At 27.5% G+C, this 18,742-nt stretch overlaps 1 protein-coding gene and 1 long non-coding RNA gene across 3 annotated transcripts in view; one reads left to right on the top strand and one right to left on the bottom strand.

Moving 5' to 3' along the window:
* LOC111618750 (tensin-2-like) overlaps positions 1–18,742 on the top strand; it is a 114,391-nt gene that overhangs the window by 71,556 nt on the left and 24,093 nt on the right. The window lies entirely within an intron of this gene.
* On the bottom strand, positions 7,231–13,140 carry LOC111618753. The gene is made up of 3 exons (XR_002755640.1): positions 13,085–13,140; positions 11,442–11,639; positions 7,231–7,462 (listed from the first exon to the last, which is right to left on the bottom strand). It is a non-coding gene; the product is annotated as an uncharacterized LOC111618753 (long non-coding RNA).

Raw genomic sequence — 18,742 nt, forward strand, 5'->3', positions numbered from 1 at the left:
AGTGGAGAAAGTTCATTTAAGCGTGACCTCGAGCACTTGTTGCTGTAAAAGTAGCATTGGAAAAGTCAGAAAGAGGGAGAATATCAAAAGAAATTCCGTTGCTACTTTCACGAAATTAATTCTAAAGAATATTTTTAAGAATGGATTTTTTTTTTTTTTTTTGTATAGAAGGAAAATGGATATCCTTCCTTAAGTGATGCCATTTTTTAAAATGGGAGTATTAAATAACCATTTTCAATGTATTCTTGTCGACATGTGTAGTCTCGATTGCCACTTTAACTTTCTTCTCCCTTTTGAAATTTGGTTTTTTTATATATATGACAAAAAAGATGCAACAGAACTATCTTTGAATAAATCTAAAATAGATTTTTCTTTAAAAAAAAGTACTTTTATAATATGAAATTTTCTCAGATTGATTAGAAAAAGCGAATTCCTTTTATCAGTTCTTAATTGAAGTGGTACTTTTTAAAGTCTGTCGAGAGAATTTTAAGCATCGTCGTCTTACCAGTAACGTTATGGAGATGTTCTAGAGTATCCCAAAAGTCATAAATAGATAATTATGGTAAATAGGGATTGAGGGTTTTTTAGTTAATATCGGTTTCAATCACACAGTTTCATCATACAACACCCTTTGAAAGTATCGACCCTTATCCTAAAATATCTTTTGCTTATGATATTTAAAGCCTTTTTAGACATCTTAAAATCGTCACTCGTCTAAAGAGACTCTACATTTCAATGCATAAAGCCCTCGGGTTCGACTTATAAAAGGTACCCTCCATGTTTAGATCTTGAATATCAAGGATAAGCCAGACGTACAATATAAGCTCCTATCTGGCCTCCAGGCTTAAATGATAAGTTTTAAACTTATTATTTGGCTTAATAAAAATTTTTCTAGAACATTTTCAAGAAGTAAAATAAGTAATTTCATGATAAGAAGCAGAAAATAATAATAATAAAAAAAATGGAAATAATAAAGACAGCATGCTGACTTATAAGGATAGTTTTTAAATCTCATCTTCCAGTGAGGAATTTTTAATATCAAAAGCAATGAGACGAGACGTGATGTGACAGGAGGCATCATATCCTAGATTAATCTAGAGTTTCCCCCCTTCACTAATATTTTTGGTCATGTTAAATATTAAGTTTTCAAACGAATGTTTGGAGAATAAACGGCGCGGTTTATAAATAAACAGAGATTTCTAGACTTGATAGACAATATTTTACTTTATTCTAACTCCTCGTAATTTTCCTGGAAGCTTTCGTCAGAATGGCCATACATTACGTCTGCAGTTAGATCTATTTTTAGCGTTTAATAGTATTCCACTCAATTATTACAAAGCCCCACTTCATTGAAGTATACGCTCCACCAAATCTGTCGTCCAGAATCATAATCAGAAAAAAAAAAGAAGAAAATAGTACTTTAGTTTCCTTCAGAGACTTAAAAAAATGTTATCTTTGTTTATATCTTAAAGAATTTCGAATTGGTTCAAGTAATATTTAAGAGATTCCACTTATAAATTACGTATCATGCTTGAATTTTTTCAGGTTTTTATACATTATTCTCTTCTATATTATACCTCACGCCATCTGTTATTAACGTGTACAACTGTTTGATATTGAATTATTCATTAACAGAATCGTTTATGAATTAAAAAGTATATATACATTTAAACCTTTAAGAGAGAATTTTGGATTTAATATATAATAAAAAAGTTGAAGGAGAGTAAAATCTTCCCTAAGTTTTTCATTAAAAAATCGTTTTCAAGTTCACGGGCAATCGGATTTGAAGAGAAATATAAATATTATAAAGAAAGTTTTGATTTATGTACGGATGAAAATGACATTTTTGATCGTTTTCAAATTCTCTTGAAAAGAAAATGCGAAATAGACAAGAAGAAATTTATGAATTAAAAAGAAAAAAAAAATACGGCAAGTGAAATGGATTTTAAAAAATTGTGAATGAAAGCTTACGTAACAATGTGTGAAATGGACGAATTAAAATTTACGCAACAATGCATGAAACGTATGAATAAAAAATAGACAAATAAGAAATAAAAAGTCAAACTTTACGTAACAATATTTGAAATTTATGAATTAAAAACAAAAGAAGAAAAAAAAATTAAATAATAAATGAATTGGAAATGATTACAACAATGTTGGAAATAATTTAAAAAGAAAAAAAAATTTAGAAAATGAAATAAAGAAGAAAATAAGAAGAATGAAACAGAAATAATAATAATAATAAAAAAAGAAGAAGTTTATAATCTATTGTTGAAAGAGAAGCCAGAGAGTGTAGAAAGCTAACATAATTGGTTCCCTTGAGAAAATTCGAGAAAATAGAAGAAGAATCGCAGTCTTGTTATCGTATTTTGCCTGGGAGATTTGCAAGATTTTTAATTTTGAAATAGTTGCAGGGATGATATCTTTGTTTTATTATTAGGATTAATTAATTAGAAAATAAAGGAGATAAGAAAGAATGCGTGAAGGGAGCAACTAATTGAATTTACAGTAATCAAAAAGTATAAGTGTAGATTGTCTTTGCCATAAAAAGCCAGCTAAGTGAGATATTATCGTGTTTACAGATACGCTTGCATGAAAAATAGGAAAGAAATTTAAAAAAAAAAAGTATATTTAATTTATATATGAAGTAACAAAAATATTGAATATTTATATAAGAAAAAAGAGAAAGAAAGATACAGATTTATGGATTTCTAAAAGAGAAAAATTGTGTTGATTTTCTTCGTTTGTTCTTAAAAAGAAAAGTAAATACAAGAACCTTATGCATAAAAGAAAGTAAATTAAAATACTCGTATATTGATAAAAAAAAGAGTTAATCTTTTAATGAAGATAGCGAAAATGTATAGAATTTCAAATATTGACAATAAATATTTAAGCATAGATAGATACAAACTACTCGCTTCTATAGAAGACAGAATTTAACACAGGGAGGACAGTAAGACCATTTAGCTAGAGCCTCAAAAAAAAACAAAAAAAACAGTTTTAATAAATTATTATTCCGTTGAATTTCTGTTATATTATGAAAAGCAATGTATTTACATACAGGGACCTCAAATTTAAGTTATAGGACCTCTTTCGATCTCTGAGAGAGCCGTTAAAAGATCTTAAAAGTTTAATAGATCGCGAGCCACCGGTTGGAAAAATCGAATTCACTCGATAAATAAATAACAATTTAATTAAAATTATAAAGATTATTCATAGAAAAAAATCTATTAGGATTACATATAAAAAAAGAAATAATCTATTAAGTACACGAAACGATATTATAAATCTAATTTTCTTATCTATTTTAAAAAATGATTAAAAGTCAATAAAATAAAATTACATTTCTCAACTGCGTACAACTTTCTTTTTTCTTCTCTTCTGAAATTTTTCTTTCTATAAATATCTTCTTTATTATCTAAAATAATATCAAGACAATAGGGGTGTGGTTAGTTATGACAAGGTAATGGTTCCTTTTAATATATTAATTTTCGATACAGAATCACTTAAATAGCACTCATTCGATTTTACTTAATGTTAAAAAAATTGTATATAAAATATTATTTTATATACATTTTCTCTCATTTTTTTAGAAGGTCAAGTAATGTTAAAAGATGTGTGTGTATATATGTATATATATAATATTTTTTCATTCTTGAATATCTAGTTTAATTAATAGTAGAGAAGAATTAAAAATATTATTGAAAGAAAATTGTTTATCCTTAAAGTTATTAACAAAAATTAATAACTCTTTCATCACGCTATTAATTTTGTGTCTGTGACAGTAACTTGTTTTCATTTATAAGCAATTAGTATAGATAGATGCTGGAAAATATTCGTGTAGCAAGCTATTTAAAGCTATTATTAATCAAAAATGGTTTTCGGGTATAGGTTGTGTTTACTTTATTGATCTTTCATTTTCTTCTCTTCGTCCTTTTTACATAAAAATTATTTATTTAATATTGTTTATTCTTTTTACTTTGTTAATTTTCTAAACTCATTAAAATATATACTTAATTGATCTAATTAAAATGAGAGGAGGGAAAAAAATAAAAAAAAATAATTAATTTAGTTTGTATTTCCTTACGAAGCCCGTATCTAAAATTTAAAAAATTGTGTTTAAAATTACCACGTGGACGTTTAAATTTCGAATTTTCGAATCACGTGATTACAGAAACCAATGAGAGAACGTTTTTAAATATGGCGTGTTACGCGACTCGATTAGTCCAATAAAACCGAGTAAAATTGCCACGTGACGGAATTGAAATTCAAATTTTTTTATTGTAAAATCACGTGATGGAATTAACGAATATTTTCAAATTTTTTTAAAAAAATCTTTTAAAAAATTTTTAAAAAGTGTCATGTGATCGCATTACGTTTCGAATTTCAAATTGTATAATCACGTTACGGCAGAAATGAGAGTGGGGAAACGTTAAATCGGGGCGCGTCACGTGACCAATAATCACGCGGCACTCTTAACTACGAATCAATAAGAGCGTTTTGAAAGTTAAATTGAAACGTGATCGTATGATTCTGAAAACTTACGAACTTTGTGATGGGTCATTCTATTGAATAAATCAATAATTTAAGATTAACGAAAAGGTCACGCAATCACGTCTCAGTTCGAATTTATCGAATTCTATTGGCTGATACCAAGGCATGTGACACGAAAATTTAAATGTCACGAACGTCGTTAAAACAGTCACGTGATCGTCCTTTAAAAAATTTCTTAACGAATGAGAAAAGGTAAGAATATATATTTAAATCTCAATACTGTTTACATATTAACCAATAGGAATTTTCGAGACGAAATTATACGATTAATTTAAAAAAAAAAAAAAAATTATCTTCCAGCGCTATTCTTGCTTCTAGTGGGCTAATTAAGTTGCAAAGTCTTTGCATCACGTCTATATAATTTAGATTTTAGGGGGGAAAAGTAATTGTTTTGTTAATTTAAAAAAAATAACCCGTAAGAAAATGTAAATTAATGACATTGTTTGCCACCCGACTATCCTGTAACAACCTTCAAAAAATATATATTAACTCTATTAAGACGTTCAATGAGAATTCTTCTTCTTAAAAAATTTAAAAGCATTATTTTTAATTAAAAACTTAAAAATAAAGGTGTAAAGTTTAATTTGAACAGGTGAAAAAGTGGACATTTTCAAAGGAATAATTTTATAAAAATGTTTTAAATTTAAAGAATTATTATTACTTTTTTTATTTGAAAGCATTAATAAGCCTTTACTTGATCTGTAAAAAAATTCAAGCCTTAATGACATTATTTTCTTTTAAAAAATTCCGTATTTTTCTTACTAAACTGAAATTTTTTTTCTGTATTAATTTTAACCGTCTGTCAGGCTGTCTGCGGTCTCTTCACAATCGTCATTGTCAACGTTTATATTTACATTAATAAATTATTAAATTAATTCACCACGTTTTCTTAATTTTTCCTTAAAAATTCAGAATATATATATATATACATACACACATCTCTAACATTAATTACAATCGAGAAAAATTATATATGTATTAATTTTAATTGTCTGTAAGGTTGTCTGCTCGTCTCTCCTCGATCCTCGTTGTCGTCATATTCGTATTAATAAATCATTAAATCTATTACGAGATTCTTGTTAAAAATGTATTTTTTTTTTTCTGAAAAATTAACGAGAATCTTACGAAATGTCAAAAAACATAGAGATTTGCAAACTTGAGATAGTTTCTTCCCCTTAGAGACATCATGCTGGTATTTTTAATTATTCTACTCGACGCCTTCAAACAAAAGGAAGACTTCATAAAATTAAAAGCGACGTCCTAATTGACAAAAGTGTCTCCAACATACGACACTACGAGAGGGAGATGGGGAGAAACGAGGGCGTTAAGTACCCTCCAAATGGGAAAGATCGTCAAAGATACCAAAATTTTTGAATCACGTAAATTTTGAGGCACGCTCATTCTCGTGTCTTATTCTAAAATGATTTATCTACTTTTTAAATTTACTAATTCTGTAGTAAAACTCTGAGATTTTATCTCGTTTTTTAGTTAAAAAAATTCAATTTGTCATTATGGAAATTCAGCGAAGAGTTGCTTAACTTTCCCGGAAACGTTTAAAATTTTGGTGGTGTCATCTGTTATAAAATTTTTTACTCGTTATAAAATGGCAAAAAACTTAGAGTAGGGCTGGGTTTTATAAAAAATTGTAAAGGCTAACGAGTAAAATCGTCAATAAGTCCTACACTACTCGAGGTATGACACACGATCCCCTGTATTTCCCCACCCCTCGACCTTTAACCGCCAAAATTTAATAGCATCAATCCCACTATTACACAAACCTACCTGCAAAATTTCAGAAATTTTCGACAAAAAACGCAGGAGTTATTAAGCTTCAAAGATGGTAAACAAAATCGTGCCCCACACACAAACATCCATACATACAGGAAAAACCCCCGAATTTTTTGCATTTCTCGATGTTTCCTCAAGGTGTCCTAAGTCCAAAAATGTAAAAATATTGGGGGGGAGGTCATTTTTGACCGATCGCCATACTTTCCCTCTGTTATATATAACAGAACCGGCAAAGTGTANAAAAATAAATTCAAAAATTTACTGACCAAAATATTTTCTTATCTTTAAATCTTTGTGGATATGAAACTTTTTACTTCTCACGTGCGTTTATCCCGAAGGGTCCTCGAGATATCTTCAAAAAAGAAGAAAAAAAAAAAAAAAGAAAAAACTTCGTGAAAGTTGCTTACATTCGAGACTTTACTCACTAAGATTATTTTTTGAATGGTCAAGCATTCTTAAAATTTCTAAAAAATCAGCAAAAATGTCCCTCCAATATCCATTGTCTGATATACTACAAAGCGTTCTCCAAACACGCCTCACGGGGTGAAGTTTTATACGATACATGGGATGTTTTCAAATATAAGAAGTTAGATTTTAAATATATATATAGCCTATATATATATAAGATATTTTTTTTTTTTTAATTTAAGGAAGAGATTCTTTCAATCTAAGGATAAGAAAAGAGAACATTCGTCAAAGGAATGAAGATTTAAATTTACAGTTGCCATAATTAAGTCCTTCTGATTCGATCGTTATGTTTGCTAGGTGGGTATGTGTCAACAACGTTTGTTTAAAACCATTCCTTCCAAGTTAATTTCCGGTCCAATCACAAATCTGTACAGGATCGATGTTGACTTTAAGAATTATTAATGGATGCCATTTCGATAATAAACAAAAAAAAAATGGAGGGAGGGAGGAAGAGAAAACAAACCGAACAAAAACTTATTATTATTTTTTTTTACCTTTTTATTTTTCCTTCGTCCGGCTGAATATATACAGACATTAATTTTATAAGAAAGACAGAATAATTGTACAAATTTAGCCGATCAATCAAGTTGTGCATTAGTCAGACGTACTGTTTGTCAATACATGCTTCTTATTCATCTTAAATATTGAAGATCTGGAAAAACATTAATGACAGGTTTTATATAAGGAATAAATTATGTGTTTAAATAAATTATATATTTTTGATCATATTGATTAACTTTACGTTCTCCTTTCGTATACATTTATAGATTAATAAATGCAGGAAAGAAAGAAAGAAAGAGAAAAAAAAAAGAATTTCTCCAGTAGTAATAACACGACGTGAAGATAAACTGTTTATTATTAATATAATATTAAAACAGAAAATTACTAAGTTAATTTATTTTCTAACTTAATCACGCGTGTAAAATTTTCATCCTGTTTGTTAAAGATAATGTTTCTATTTTATTATATTACTCTTAATTTAACGCTTTTTAAGTGAATTTCATCTTTAAAAAAGTCTCTTAAGCGGTTCTTTTAATCGCAGAATCTTAAATTATAAAAACTAGTGCAAAAAATAATATATAAAAAATTTATTATACTCAGATTCTATCTACTGATTTCAATATTTTTTTGAATTTTATTGACTTTTTTTTACATATAAATCATTGTTTTCATCAATGCCAATAGCATGATTTTTTACAAAATTTCCTCTTAGTCTTTTTTTTCTTAAATTGTAAAAAAGACTGATTTTTGCCACTTACTTTATTACCGTGTAGAAAAATTTATAATATTATTCATATTAATATAAGATTATTAAATTCCTATTATTTGTTTGTTTATACTCTGTCAGATTTTTGAAAGTTCTTTTGAGAGTTTTGTTTACAGTCTTGATCTTTTTTTATTTTATTTTTTCCTCCTGGGTTCGATTTTCAGTGAGTGGGAGATATTGCCTTTATTCGACTCTTCTGATGCAAGATCATACTGATGAAGATTTACGTAAAAGAAGTTACTGTTCATCGAAATAAATTCACTCTCAGAGTAAACAGGATTATTTTTAGCTCAATGATAACTTCATATCGGCATTATATATTTTCATATGCAGCAATTTTAAAATTCTAAATTGAGTTTTAAGATTTTTTTTCTTTTTTTTTACATGGTGAGAAGTGAAAGTTATGAATAATAAGCTTGCAACCAGTAGAAAAAAGAAAATAGTAGCGAGTAATAAAATAAATGTGAGGGATGGAAAATAAAATTTATTTGTGTGAACTGTTTAAATCCGTAAAAATTCCCATAAAAAAATATAAAATTTCTTTACTCTCTATGAATGGCTTTACTGCACGTGGGATTTTCATTGCCAAATATCACTTTAATGGCCCTTTACGTCTTTAGCTTGTTGGTGAGTCATTCAGTGATTCATCCCAAAAATTTTAATGTAAAATGTATAACATATACAATATGCTGTTGATGATATTAAATTCGTGCGATCCACTCCACCTCTTTGGTCCTGACGTAATGACACTTCCCCCTCTCCCTCCTTTTTCTGGTCTACGTGGATACATAAATCACGGATGATGATTTCGTTTTTAAAATGTCAAAAACCTTAATTTTAATAGTTATAATTTCGTTTTCTACTGGCGAAAACGTTTAATTAGATTATTCATCTTACTTCCTGCCCTTTTATAACCTGTCGTCTGAGAGTCCAGGTGTGTAACCTTGAGTCACACAGGTGGGAAAGGACACAATCGAAGGACATCTTTGATGACGTCAGACGTTATATCTTCCAGCAACAATTGATGGCATTAAAGTCTGGCATCGCAATTTGCTTCTCTCACTCGTCTGGAATAATCCCGATCTGGCGTATGATATTTTTGTGGTTTGGTATGGATCCAACGTGGAATGAAATCGTATTTTCTAGTTAATGATTATAACAAAAGCATTAATAATGAGGCTTTACACAGAAGAACAGTGCTATAAAAATCAACAGCCATTACTATTATTGGGATATAAAACGGTATGATAGATTTATTTTTATTAATTTCGAATTTAATTTTTACCTGTTTAGTCAGCTTTAAGTGAAATTAATGCGCTGAAAGATATTAAAAATCAGCATTTAAATTGCTTAACATTATTAATTTATATTTGATAGAGTATTCACGAGGAAATTTCTCAATTATATTATGTAATATATATATATATAAAGAGGAAAGGGAGGAAAAAGGAAAGGAAAAAAAAAACAATTAAGGACTGTAAAACATTTCGAATCTTCGCTGTCCTTCATCTGCTTATGCAGGTGTCATATTGCAAATTCAATACTCGCATAGCATGAGAAATTAATAAGACTGCCTCGTTGCTATAACAACCCTTTGCAGGAACTTCACTCATTTTCCGCTTCTCCAACTTCAGACGATGGATGTGGTTGTTATAACAACGCGTGCTGTTTGCGCGCGTGCTGATGTTGAAGATGATTAACACACGCATTCAAAAAAGAAAATTCAACTTTTCATTCATTTTCGTTAATAAGGCGTATATTTGCATATTTTTTAATAAAAACTTTTATTAATTTCGTTTCTTTATTTTTTTTAATTAATTGCGCTTCTAAGTATATATAAAACTACTTATTTTATCAATATTTTCATTTAGTTTTAATTCTTTTCAAAGTCTCTCCCTCTCTCTCTTAATATTGGCACGTGATTTATCTCGTGTTTTACGTATAAACATTTTAATTAATATGTTTCATTCACTATCAGCGCGTGAATGGAACTGATTAGCAGAAATGTTATGGTTTGTCTGTATCATTCACTTCAGGCGTGCAGTAGTAAAATTTCTTTTTCTTTTTATTTTTATTAATCAATTTTATTTATTTTTACTCAAGTTTAGGGCGTGCTACTATCATTTTTTTAATTCATTAATTTTTTTATGAATGAACTGTTAGTACGTTTAATTAAAATTATTTTTACAGGGATACAGTAGTAAAAATTGTAATTAAAATTTAATAGATATTAATTAATTAACTATTGATTAAAATATTAATACTTTTTATACTATTTGTGTATATTTAACTGATAAAATATCTTAGTTAAACCTTTATTTTAATATTTTAAAGTAAGGTTTCTTGTATATGATTTTATGTTATACATATTAATAACTCATTAGGTATTTATTGATCAAATATGAGTGCTTGTCAAAGGTTTTTCTCGTTAATATAACTTTAATTTCTTATTTAAAAAATTATTATTTAAAAAAACGAAAAAATTTAATTAATATATTAGAAACATTTATCAATATTAAGTTCGATTTTCATTATATAAAAATGCAAAACTGTCACGATAAAAAAAGCATGACTTATACATTATTGATTACATGTTTACGTCTTTAAAAATTTTTAGTTTCTATTTAGAAGAGGGGGAAAAAAAAGACAATGATTAACTAGCAGTTTGTTACGTGATGTCATACATTTAAAATTACTTTAATTTTTACTTAGAACATCAATCAACGATCGGTTAATTTTTTCTAAAGGAAAGTAAATTGTCGATAATGCTAAATGATTTATTATCGATTATATCGTTTCTATATTCGTTTATAATTACAAATTAAATTAATTGGGTAACTAACTAACTAACTTTATAATTTGTGGAATAATAATTCGTATACTATGTGATACAAAATAGGGGAGGGAGGGAAGGAAAAAAATAAACCTTAAATACATAAGTTAATTTAATAATTATAATAAATATAAAACCTCGTGAATGTTGAAGATTCATCTCTCCGAAGAGTAAATTATACAATTAAATTAAGAAAATGTGAAAATTTGATGTTAATTACGAGTAACAATTCATGTTTTGACGTTGTCCCTTATTTGTGTTTCTCATAGTCAAATGTTGTATTATAAAGTATAAACAAGGTAATTATCTTTCCCAGCGTTGCATTACTCAAATTAAAATCTTAACATTTAAATTACTTCTCCGATCTTCATATTACACGAAGTTAATGTCACAATAACATCTTGCCTCAGTGCCCACACATTAAACGAAACAAAATACAAACACAATCGCATCACGTGTCTAAAGATAATAACAAATAATCGTAACAAACCGACAGAGCGAGAATACTTAAACAAGCAATAAATTATTTACCATTCTAGCAGTATCTTCTTTAACCTTTATATGACCTTACTTGTGCCTTATCGGAATGGAATGCAGCATAATCAAGGTCATCCATAACTATTGTTATCTGACTATAATGGTGATGGCATGCCGGACATGGTAATTATAGTGATATTTAGTAGCTCTAGATGAATAGAGTAAAATGAGATGCGAAGATAGAGTAATAATCTATAAAAAAAATTCTTTTTTTTTATATATATAAGTTATACGTGCGAGTCAGAGCAGACTTTTATCTTATGTAAGTCATTCCATTCCCTTTTTTTTTTAAAGTTAATTAAAATAAGAATGCAACCTTATATAAATTAAGCCTTTAGGCGTATTGGGAATTACGTTATAAATTATATTAAAATTTTCTAACATATATTATAGTAAAAGAAAGATTTTTCAATAAAATTTTCAAAAAATAGATTTTTTTTCTCTTCCCCTCCCTCTGTTTTTTCCCTTCTCCCCTTTTCTGTTTTGTATAGAAAACGGCGTATTCAGATTTTTTTAAAGGAAAAAAATAATAATAATAAAAAAAGAAGAAGTTTATAATCTATTGTTGAAAGAGAAGCCAGAGAGTGTAGAAAGCTAACATAATTGGTTCCCTTGAGAAAATTCGAGAAAATAGAAGAAGAATCGCAGTCTTGTTATCGTATTTTGCCTGGGAGATTTGCAAGATTTTTAATTTTGAAATAGTTGCAGGGATGATATCTTTGTTTTATTATTAGGATTAATTAATTAGAAAATAAAGGAGATAAGAAAGAATGCGTGAAGGGAGCAACTAATTGAATTTACAGTAATCAAAAAGTATAAGTGTAGATTGTCTTTGCCATAAAAAGCCAGCTAAGTGAGATATTATCGTGTTTACAGATACGCTTGCATGAAAAATAGGAAAGAAATTTAAAAAAAAAAAGTATATTTAATTTATATATGAAGTAACAAAAATATTGAATATTTATATAAGAAAAAAGAGAAAGAAAGATACAGATTTATGGATTTCTAAAAGAGAAAAATTGTGTTGATTTTCTTCGTTTGTTCTTAAAAAGAAAAGTAAATACAAGAACCTTATGCATAAAAGAAAGTAAATTAAAATACTCGTATATTGATAAAAAAAAGAGTTAATCTTTTAATGAAGATAGCGAAAATGTATAGAATTTCAAATATTGACAATAAATATTTAAGCATAGATAGATACAAACTACTCGCTTCTATAGAAGACAGAATTTAACACAGGGAGGACAGTAAGACCATTTAGCTAGAGCCTCAAAAAAAAACAAAAAAAACAGTTTTAATAAATTATTATTCCGTTGAATTTCTGTTATATTATGAAAAGCAATGTATTTACATACAGGGACCTCAAATTTAAGTTATAGGACCTCTTTCGATCTCTGAGAGAGCCGTTAAAAGATCTTAAAAGTTTAATAGATCGCGAGCCACCGGTTGGAAAAATCGAATTCACTCGATAAATAAATAACAATTTAATTAAAATTATAAAGATTATTCATAGAAAAAAATCTATTAGGATTACATATAAAAAAAGAAATAATCTATTAAGTACACGAAACGATATTATAAATCTAATTTTCTTATCTATTTTAAAAAATGATTAAAAGTCAATAAAATAAAATTACATTTCTCAACTGCGTACAACTTTCTTTTTTCTTCTCTTCTGAAATTTTTCTTTCTATAAATATCTTCTTTATTATCTAAAATAATATCAAGACAATAGGGGTGTGGTTAGTTATGACAAGGTAATGGTTCCTTTTAATATATTAATTTTCGATACAGAATCACTTAAATAGCACTCATTCGATTTTACTTAATGTTAAAAAAATTGTATATAAAATATTATTTTATATACATTTTCTCTCATTTTTTTAGAAGGTCAAGTAATGTTAAAAGATGTGTGTGTATATATGTATATATATAATATTTTTTCATTCTTGAATATCTAGTTTAATTAATAGTAGAGAAGAATTAAAAATATTATTGAAAGAAAATTGTTTATCCTTAAAGTTATTAACAAAAATTAATAACTCTTTCATCACGCTATTAATTTTGTGTCTGTGACAGTAACTTGTTTTCATTTATAAGCAATTAGTATAGATAGATGCTGGAAAATATTCGTGTAGCAAGCTATTTAAAGCTATTATTAATCAAAAATGGTTTTCGGGTATAGGTTGTGTTTACTTTATTGATCTTTCATTTTCTTCTCTTCGTCCTTTTTACATAAAAATTATTTATTTAATATTGTTTATTCTTTTTACTTTGTTAATTTTCTAAACTCATTAAAATATATACTTAATTGATCTAATTAAAATGAGAGGAGGGAAAAAAATAAAAAAAAATAATTAATTTAGTTTGTATTTCCTTACGAAGCCCGTATCTAAAATTTAAAAAATTGTGTTTAAAATTACCACGTGGACGTTTAAATTTCGAATTTTCGAATCACGTGATTACAGAAACCAATGAGAGAACGTTTTTAAATATGGCGTGTTACGCGACTCGATTAGTCCAATAAAACCGAGTAAAATTGCCACGTGACGGAATTGAAATTCAAATTTTTTTATTGTAAAATCACGTGATGGAATTAACGAATATTTTCAAATTTTTTTAAAAAAATCTTTTAAAAAATTTTTAAAAAGTGTCATGTGATCGCATTACGTTTCGAATTTCAAATTGTATAATCACGTTACGGCAGAAATGAGAGTGGGGAAACGTTAAATCGGGGCGCGTCACGTGACCAATAATCACGCGGCACTCTTAACTACGAATCAATAAGAGCGTTTTGAAAGTTAAATTGAAACGTGATCGTATGATTCTGAAAACTTACGAACTTTGTGATGGGTCATTCTATTGAATAAATCAATAATTTAAGATTAACGAAAAGGTCACGCAATCACGTCTCAGTTCGAATTTATCGAATTCTATTGGCTGATACCAAGGCATGTGACACGAAAATTTAAATGTCACGAACGTCGTTAAAACAGTCACGTGATCGTCCTTTAAAAAATTTCTTAACGAATGAGAAAAGGTAAGAATATATATTTAAATCTCAATACTGTTTACATATTAACCAATAGGAATTTTCGAGACGAAATTATACGATTAATTTAAAAAAAAAAAAAAAATTATCTTCCAGCGCTATTCTTGCTTCTAGTGGGCTAATTAAGTTGCAAAGTCTTTGCATCACGTCTATATAATTTAGATTTTAGGGGGGAAAAGTAATTGTTTTGTTAATTTAAAAAAAATAACCCGTAAGAAAATGTAAATTAATGACATTGTTTGCCACCCGACTATCCTGTAACAACCTTCAAAAAATATATATTAACTCTATTAAGACGTTCAATGAGAATTCTTCTTCTTAAAAAATTTAAAAGCATTATTTTTAATTAAAAACTTAAAAATAAAGGTGTAAAGTTTAATTTGAACAGGTGAAAAAGTGGACATTTTCAAAGGAATAATTTTATAAAAATGTTTTAAATTTAAAGAATTATTATTACTTTTTTTATTTGAAAGCATTAATAAGCCTTTACTTGATCTGTAAAAAAATTCAAGCCTTAATGACATTATTTTCTTTTAAAAAATTCCGTATTTTTCTTACTAAACTGAAATTTTTTTTCTGTATTNGGGAACCTTTTTTTTTTTTTTTTTTTTTGTTTTGTTAGCGACTTCTCCGATATGACAAAACGTACTCATTTATTTATCGATAAGCTATCTGTAGAATTATTATTTTTTTATCTTTAAAAATTGACGTTTGAGAAAGCAATAATCCGATTTACGACGAGATGTTGATCACGTAGAGAAATCTTTAATGTAGATTGTTATATCTATAAACTCATCCTCTACTCATTAATTTCTCCTTCGAAAAGTTTAAACTATTTAGAAAGTTCTTAAAAAATTCGAATTCCCTCTAAACGGAGGTTAATTCTTCTACAATAATAAATGTAAAACAAAATGGCAATAAGTATTCGGTCATTTGGAACTATATAATAATTGTTAACAAATTCTTTGATTTTGTGAAGGGAAAATATTTAATTAAAGAGGTCTTATCCTTCGAAATAGTTGAATGTTTGGTATGCTGAAGAGTTTTAATTAACCGTTGCTAATAGTTTCCTATTATGGAAAAGGATGACAATCATCGAAATAGCATTTGGTCGTAGTTTTCTAGACTAAACTTTACAATCTGGAACAAATTTAAAAATTGACCAGGATGTTTACTTAGTGTTTCCAGGCTGGTTTTTTTTTTTATATTTGTAAAAGTACAAGTTAGTATGTTTATTTACTTTACTGCCGATTGGGAAATGAGTTTCGCGGAGTGGTCCATGTATGAAAATGTTTAAAATAAATTACTTTCGCTCGGTGGGTTGCGAGAGAAAGGGTGTGGTGGTCAGACAGTGTAATATCTTTAGTTTACACAGTGATCAGACTGCAAATCAGATGCTACCTGGAAGGAAAATGATTTGCTTCAGAACAGGGGAAGAGAAAAAATATATATATATTTTTTTTAACCAATTTTTAAGAAAAATTCCGTCTCGACGTACAGTTATATAGAGCGTAACGGACAGACACACTTCAGAAATATTGTATTAACGTTTTACTGTAGTAAAACGTTAATAAAAAAATACTTATGATTAATAATTAATTCGACAAGACAATAATACTAGAAAAATTTAATACGTCATCAATAATGCGATCATTTGAACCAATCAATAGCGTTCATTTTAAATTGCGTTTAAATAATTTAAAAATCTCAAATCGAATGACGTCATTATATTTGAAATTTGAATTTTTTTTAACATTTTATAAACGCATAAAAAACTGAAACGAAAAAAAAATCAATTTAATAGAGTGCAATAATGAAAGATAAATGGCAATACTACCGGTTAATAAAACTTTTATAAAACGGATTTTTTTTCTGTTGATACATTATATTAAATCGTTAAAAAATGTTTAAAATATTAATTTTAACACATTATTACTTAATTTTACTAAGAAAACTGTAGAAAATCCCGTCTTTAATTATAGATATAAGAGTTTATATTATTAACACCCTCGAAGTTGTTGCCGGCTTAACTATATAAGTAAGCGACGGAGCGTGCTCGAGCTTTTTGAAATTTTTACATGCGCAGACGTCTGAGGGTCAGCTACACTTCTACAATTTTTAGACACGAGATCGGGCGCCTCTTTTATCTTTTTCTTTATTATTATTATATTTTTTCCCTTGGTTATGATTGCGAAATTTTAATTAGTTTCTAAACAATGGTCCCTTTGTACGAGTTCAAAAGATGTATGGTGACTACTTCTTCTCTAATTAAGTTGGTGCCTTGCTAAGAAGTTAGCATTCGTCACTTGTTTACGTTGCACACCCCCTTCGTTTCTAGTAACACTGTTTACTTGTGTATTGTACCACGTGAGCGGTTGGGACTCTTTATTTGTAACGAAGTTATTGCTGTGGGTATTATGGATAATTGGTTAAAGAAGTCACTGGTCTTCTCTAGTGGTTTCCAGGGGTTCTCGTGTAATGTTTGTGGAATTATTTGGTCTAATGGGTGCCTAATCGGTAGTTTAGTTGCCCTATAATTATCTATCCACGGTTTAACTAGTTGTAATATTCAAATATTGATGGTGAGTCGTGAGTAATTTTGTGTAAAATTTTATTCCGTTCGGTAAATTCGACTGTAAAAAATCGATTATTAATGCGTTAATTGGAGAAAAAAATTCGGGTGAAAAGTGGTAGAAAGATACTAAAATTGCGTAGGAATCGGCAAAAAGTAGACCGGAATTAGGAAAATTAGGCAAAGAATCGGTAAAATCGAGTGGGAAATTATTCATTTATATTTTCGTTTAAGAATAAAATAATCATAAAAACTAAAAATCGGAAAAAAACTCGGTAATATCAAGTGAAAAATCAAAAATTATATGCAAAAACTGCAAAATCTAGATGCAAAAATATAGTTTTGCATCTAGATTTTGTTGCTTCTATGCCCCAATGCTAATTCTGTAAATTTATAACAATTGATTTTCTGTTTTTTACTCTATGATTTTGTTAATGGACACTTAATTTATTAAATAGTTTCAACGATTAATAATAAATTACTGTATTAATTACTGAATTACTTTTAATAAACCATTAACCTTATATTGCTTGTAACTTNAATTCAACTTTTCATTCATTTTCGTTAATAAGGCGTATATTTGCATATTTTTTAATAAAAACTTTTATTAATTTCGTTTCTTTATTTTTTTTAATTAATTGCGCTTCTAAGTATATATAAAACTACTTATTTTATCAATATTTTCATTTAGTTTTAATTCTTTTCAAAGTCTCTCCCTCTCTCTCTTAATATTGGCACGTGATTTATCTCGTGTTTTACGTATAAACATTTTAATTAATATGTTTCATTCACTATCAGCGCGTGAATGGAACTGATTAGCAGAAATGTTATGGTTTGTCTGTATCATTCACTTCAGGCGTGCAGTAGTAAAATTTCTTTTTCTTTTTATTTTTATTAATCAATTTTATTTATTTTTACTCAAGTTTAGGGCGTGCTACTATCATTTTTTTAATTCATTAATTTTTTTATGAATGAACTGTTAGTACGTTTAATTAAAATTATTTTTACAGGGATACAGTAGTAAAAATTGTAATTAAAATTTAATAGATATTAATTAATTAACTATTGATTAAAATATTAATACTTTTTATACTATTTGTGTATATTTAACTGATAAAATATCTTAGTTAAACCTTTATTTTAATATTTTAAAGTAAGGTTTCTTGTATATGATTTTATGTTATACATATTAATAACTCATTAGGTATTTATTGATCAAATATGAGTGCTTGTCAAAGGTTTTTCTCGTTAATATAACTTTAATTTCTTATTTAAAAAATTATTATTTAAAAAAACGAAAAAATTTAATTAATATATTAGAAACATTTATCAATATTAAGTTCGATTTTCATTATATAAAAATGCAAAACTGTCACGATAAAAAAAGCATGACTTATACATTATTGATTACATGTTTACGTCTTTAAAAATTTTTAGTTTCTATTTAGAAGAGGGGGAAAAAAAAGACAATGATTAACTAGCAGTTTGTTACGTGATGTCATACATTTAAAATTACTTTAATTTTTACTTAGAACATCAATCAACGATCGGTTAATTTTTTCTAAAGGAAAGTAAATTGTCGATAATGCTAAATGATTTATTATCGATTATATCGTTTCTATATTCGTTTATAATTACAAATTAAATTAATTGGGTAACTAACTAACTAAC

Source organism: Centruroides sculpturatus, unplaced genomic scaffold (assembly GCF_000671375.1).
Source record: "Centruroides sculpturatus isolate CEXI.00-Female unplaced genomic scaffold, Cexi_2.0 scaffold188, whole genome shotgun sequence".
Lineage (NCBI taxonomy): Eukaryota > Metazoa > Arthropoda > Arachnida > Scorpiones > Buthidae > Centruroides > Centruroides sculpturatus.